This window comes from Rhinolophus hipposideros (assembly GCF_964194185.1).
Source record: "Rhinolophus hipposideros genome assembly, chromosome: 2".
Taxonomy (NCBI): Eukaryota; Metazoa; Chordata; class Mammalia; order Chiroptera; family Rhinolophidae; genus Rhinolophus; species Rhinolophus hipposideros.
The window spans coordinates 31,528,090-31,534,425 of NC_138048.1; positions in this window are offsets into that span (position 1 = coordinate 31,528,090).

The window sequence follows — 6,336 nt, forward strand, 5'->3', positions numbered from 1 at the left end:
TATTATATAGGTGTTTATATAACAAGAAAAAAACAATTTCCAAATTTTCATTGATGAAATTTAAAACAATTGAGTATAAGATTTTGTAAAACAGGTCTACCGAAATAGAAGAATGAAATTCTTTTTTGGGGAGGTGGAGGATAACATTTCTCTTGATTAGGGTTCAAAGTTATTCCCTACCATCAAAATCAACCACAGATATCGCTTCTCGGCCTTTTGGCTAAGATCAAGTGTAAAATCAACCACAGATGTTCATCTGTTAATCCTGATCTATAATGATATTTTCCAAATTTAATCTTTGAAAAATGTCTTTTCACCCAGATAAACACTGCCCAATACTGATGTCAATCCAAGGGCATGTGATTTAAATTGAGCATATTAATCTCTTGGAAGGCAATTATACAATTATATTAGATTATTCTCTTAATATTTTCCTTTTAGCATGTCAGATTAATCATTTCCAATTTAAAGTTAAGTGAAAGCTCCTCAATTGCACAGTTAAATGGGTCTTGAAATATGAAAATTTCCTTGTATTTGCATTGAAGTCTGTAAAAAACTGCTAAAACTGTAGTTTGAGCTTGAAAAATATAACCACTGCAAATTTGTGTGAGAATGGAGATCTCGCTTTTGGTTTTAACTTCTGCATCAAATAATGTTAGGCCACAGTTTGCCAACCCCTGCTAGACAATATCTATAAAAAGTAGCCTTTTGAGTTTATTATTTCATTTGAGGGCATGGAAAGGAATTTGTAATACATTTTAGTTTAGAGACGTTATTCCTATTTTCTTCTGTACTATAGATTTGTGTTGTAGTTAAATATGAAAATCTTAGCGATTTCAAAGTTTTGAAAGTATAATTTCAGAAAAGAAAACGTTAACACATAAATTTGCGTTCCTCAGCATATCGATATACTTTATATATTTCTGTTTGATATTATCCTTTCTTAACTGGAAAGGAAGAAAAGGTGAAAAATTTTAAAAGGGGCCGGCCTGGTGGCTCAGGCGGTTAGAGCTCCATGCTCCTAACTCCGAAGGCTGCCGGTTCTATCCCCACATGGGCCAGTGGGCTCTCAACCACAAGATTACCGATACGATTCCTCGACTACCACAAGGGATGGTGGGCTCTGCCCCCTGCAACTAAGATTGAACACAGCACCTTGAGCTGAGCTGCCTCCCGGATGGCTCAGTTGGTTGGAGCTCGGGCTCTAAACCACAAGGTTGCCAGTTGAATTCCTCGAGTCCTGCAAGGGATGGTGGGCTGCGCCGCCTGCAACTAGCAATGGCAACTGGATGTGGAGCTGAGCGGCACCCTCCACAGCTAAGATTGAAAGGACAAAGACTTGAGGTTGAACGGCACCCTCCACAACTAAGATTGAAAGGACAATAACTTGACTTGGAACAAAGTCCTGGAAGTACACACTGTTCCCCAATAAAATCCTGTTCCCCATCCCCAATAAAACATCTAAAAAATAAAAATAAAAAAATTTTAAAGGGTGTGAGACAACCAGAAATAGGTCACAGGGAAATTTTCAAAACATATTACTTGAAAATAGCAGGACCAAATCTATGTACAGTATATACCCATTTTTGTTTAAAAAAAAATATGTGGAGGCAGGGAGTCTAGATATACTCCCACTATTAAAAGATTGAAAGGAGGGCAGCTGGGTGGCTCAGTTGGTTAGAGCATGAGCTCTGAACAACAGGGTTGCTAGTTCAATTCCCACATAGACCAGTAAGCTGTGCCCTCCACAACTAGATTGAAGACAACTAGCTGCTGCTGAGATTCCAGAGGGGCAGCTCGGTTAGAGCGTGAGCTCTTAACAACAAGGTTGCCGGTTCAATTCCCCCCATGCGATGGTGCGCTGTGCACCCTGCAAATAAAGGTTGAAAACGGCAACTGGATTTGGAGCTGTGCTGCGCCCTCCACAACTAGACTGAAGGATAATGACTTATAGCTGATAGGCCCTAGAGAAATACACTATCCCCCAATAAAATGTATTTAAAAAAACTAAAGCTGGGTTGGAGTCAAAGCTCAATAAAAAGGATTGAAAGGAAATACACAACATGTTAACAGTGACTGTCTCTGGGTAGGAGGGTTATGTAAAATTTTTATTTTTACTCTTTGCTTGCCAGTATTTTCCAAGATTTTTACAATAATGTATTTTAAAAAATTAATGGATACATGCTACATTATTTTAAAATGGAAAATGTATCTTGAAGGACAAAGGAACATCTAAAGACACATTTAGACTCCTTTGGATATTATTGCTAGCATTAAAGTGTGAAAACTTGTCTGACATTCTATGCACAAGCAATTGTGTAGCAGCACAGCCTTATTATAGTTAGATCACTTATATCAGCTACACTGGTGTATGCCTTATTTGAGAGGCAAGTAATTCATCCATACTTTGAATTTTCCTTCTCACAGAGAGAACTTCTCTTCAGTATTGAGCAAATTTTTCATATCTCTAACTGATGTTAATAGAGCCCCAAATGAGTTAGACCATCACATATAATTACCGAATGAAGTCTTCGGCATTTAAAAGCTACTTGGAAGTTGATTATCCCTCTTCTAAACTTTCAGGATTCTCCAGAGAAACAGAATGAATAGTGTGTGTGTGTGTGTGTGTGTGTGTGTGTGTGTGTGTGTGTGTGTGTGTGTGTGTGTGTAGATTTTAAAGAATTGGCTCATAAGATTATGGAGGCTGGTAAATTCAAAATCTGCAGGATGCTGGCAGGTTGGAAACCCAGCAAGGAGCCAGTGTTGCAGTTTACGTCCCAAACCTGTCCACCACAGAACTCCATGTTGTTTTGGGGAGGTCAGTCTTTTGTTCTATTCAGGTCTTCAGGTGATTGCATGAGGCCAATCCACATTATGAAGGACAATCTGCTTTACTCAAAGTATACCAATTTAAATGTAAATCTTATCCAAAAACACCTTAACAGAAACATCCAAAATAATGTTTGATTATACATCTGGGCAATGGAGCCCAGCCAAGTTGACACATAAAATTAACCATCACACTCCTCATTTAAAAAAATGAATCAAGAATGTGAGGTGGGGGTGGAGAGTAAAACTATCACTCTTATAAATGAACTTTCTGAGCTTTTAAGCACTCAGTTTTCCAAATATAAAGTTAGAACTATTTTCTTTATGAATGTTTCTTTAACATTCACTTGATATTCAATTGGGAATATGAGGAATCACTTTTATAGGTTTCACTGCTCTTATGAAACACCTCAATAGAGATAATGAAATAAAATAAAAATTTCTTCAACAAAAGACAACTTCTTTCCAGTTAATCAGATAAAGGCGCCTGAAAAATATCTCACAGTGGCTTTATTCTTAAAATTTCTTTTTACTTCAACCTCTTCTTTTTCTCAGATATTCGCTGATATATGGGGGAAAATAAAATAAAAATGTTATTATCTCATCTTGAGAGGGCTAACCCTTCCGTATTCATTATTTTGGCCCTGACATTGCATGGTATTTAGGATTGATGCCTTAAAACTGTTCGGTCCACCTTCCTGAAATCTCATTGCTTTGGAGAATGCTGGACTAACAGTTTACTTTTAGACAGGTGCTGGAGACAATCATTCATTGGTCCCCAAACCTATTTTGTTTTCCTCTCCCTGAGAGAGCTTCCAATTCATTCGGCACTAACCCCTGCACAGAAGCCCAGCTAGAACCTCCTTATAATAATAAGGCATAATAGTTAGCCTCTTAGTCCAAATATTATGGTAGAATTTTATTATTGAAATTATTTAACTTTGGTTCTAAACATCTTTTTTATTTCCAGACCACTTCGATAATCTGAAAGAACTGCAGCCCCTTTTCTAGACAAGTGCACAGACAAAACACATGAAACTGTGCATAACCTTTTGCACTGTTTGGTTTTTATTATTGTGTAACACCTGTTAAATAATAATACATAAAATGAGGAAAGTTAATACTTTATGGGGCTTCTAGATAACCCATGAATAGATATTTCATAGTGGCAATCTCTTCTTCCATGTTATAGGTCATAGATAAGGGAGTAGGACCATAAGAGTCTACTAATGAATACTAACCAGAGAAGAAAATGTTTAATTTTATGCCTTCACATAAAGATTTTGTGAAGCCTTCACATAAAGATTTTTTATCGTAAAAAAACATTGGCACCATTTCAAAATCTTGACTGTCAGTCTTTACATTAATAACTCTTAGTTTTAAAACTTTAAAATATCAAAGTTATTATTATATTTACTTCTTTCAAATATAAGTTCTCATCCTAATTAGAAAACCTTTGTTTTTGTCAAGATAAATTGAACTCTCCACAAATGCTGTTCAAGTTTCCTTTCTACCTAGTCTCTTAACTTCCTGTTATCTAAACTTGTATATAATACTTTCCTGAAACTGCTCTGTTAAAGGTTACCATCCACTATTACAATAGTCTCCTTCCTGCCACTATTGTATTTTTCAATTCATCCTTGTTATATGAGCAGCTTAACCTTTCTAAAACACATTTCATTTTGTCAATCCCTCACTCAAAAACACCAAGTGAAAACTAGTAAAATGAATGGTGGGAAGTAAGGTGAGGCCAGATTATGGTGGCCCTTGAAAGCTTAATTGCAAGAGGGATGTTTTTGAGGAGGGGATTAACAACGATAAAAGGTGTTGTTTTACTTAGCTCATGCCAGTAGCAGTGGGCCAGATGAATTAGAGACGGGGGACCTAAGTCAGGGCTATCAGCTGTTGCAGAGATCAGGTATACTGTGCTGATAGGAAGGACAGTCTTTCTGTGGGGCCTGTGCATGCCAGAAAAATGCTACCTTATTAAGAGGTTCACAGTGTTGCTTATTAGAGTGCTCCAAATTGATCGGAGCTTGCAGGATTTAACATATGTACAAGGTGAGGCAGTTTATAGTTAAGTGTAGCAATTTGATTTTAGATGTAAAAGTACAATGTATGTGAAGCACAAAAGAGTTTCTGTGGTGTGATTTAAAGGGTTGCTGGTTCACTTGGTCATATGGGACATCTGGCCAGGAACATCTGGCCACTTCCTTTGAGAGCCATGACCCTACTTAGTTAACCCTGTAAAAGAAATCCTTTGGCCTTTTCCTCAGGATCCCAGGTCAAATGAACCAGGCAAAACTCTGGTTCTGCTATTGCTGTAAACTTGCAGGAACCTGTGCTCCTCAAATGCCCTCTCGGCTTCCAGGATTCCCTTCCCATGTCGTTACCCTGTTAAATTGCACAGAACCGTCACCCTTCCTCCCTTGCTGAGCTACAGACTCTCCTTAATCCTCACCAGCAATTCCAGGGCACAAAGGTTAGTAGGAGGCAGTATTCAGGCTTGCTTTGTTCTTACACCTATATAGTAAGAGCTGTGCTCTTTAGGTAAGGAGTTGCTTTGATAGAAGAAAAAAATTTCCTAGTCTTAATTCCCTCTTCAGAACTAGGAAATTTTTCTCTAGACAAAAACAGTGGGAAATAGAGTTAAAAAAAAAAAAAGGTAAGCAGGTATAGTCAGAGAAATAGAAGAACCCAGGAAGGAGAGAATGCTCACAGAACCAAGAGCCTGTAAATCTAGAAGTATGAGTTACTGGCTTTCCCAAACAAAATTATCAGAGATTTTGGATATTGCTGTTTCAGAAAGAGGAAAGTTCAGAATAAAGGTTGCAAGAGGGAATAGAGAAATGGGTAGTAGAAATTGGAAATCCCTTTTGTACGTTCTTTGGTGCTATCAGGTTAGGTTCTCTCTTCCTGTGAGCACAGCTTTATTATCACCTGCCCTCACCTGCAGCCTATGCTACTCTTTTCACCTACCGTATTTCCCTGAAAATAAGACTGGATCTTATATTAATTTTTGCTCCATTAGGGCTTATTTTCAGGGAATGTCTTATTTTTTCATGTACAACAATCTACATTTATTCAAATACAGGCATGTCATCTTCTGGAACATTGTCATAACGTACTAAATGTATCCGTCTGGCTGACGATCTTAACTGGGGCTTATTTTCGGGGTAGGTCTTATTTTCGGAAAAAACACGGTACTTCTGAACTGTTTAGTCTACCCATCTTTTAAGCCCTAGCTCCATTTTACTTCCTCCTTCAAGTCTTCTGTGAAGATTGTAGCTTCCATTTTTTTCCTCCATTTCCTGAAATCTTACTGAGTTCGTAGTTACAATCACACTAGTTACCGTGCAATAGTTGTATCAAAAGTGTGAGCCTACTCTCCTCCATTTAGACAGTGTAATTCTTCAGTTTGGAGACGATATAGTAAATTTCTTTTGTGTACTCCCTGGAAGAATTCTAGGTTCATATTTAATCACATATACTCTCAGGTCTAAAGTT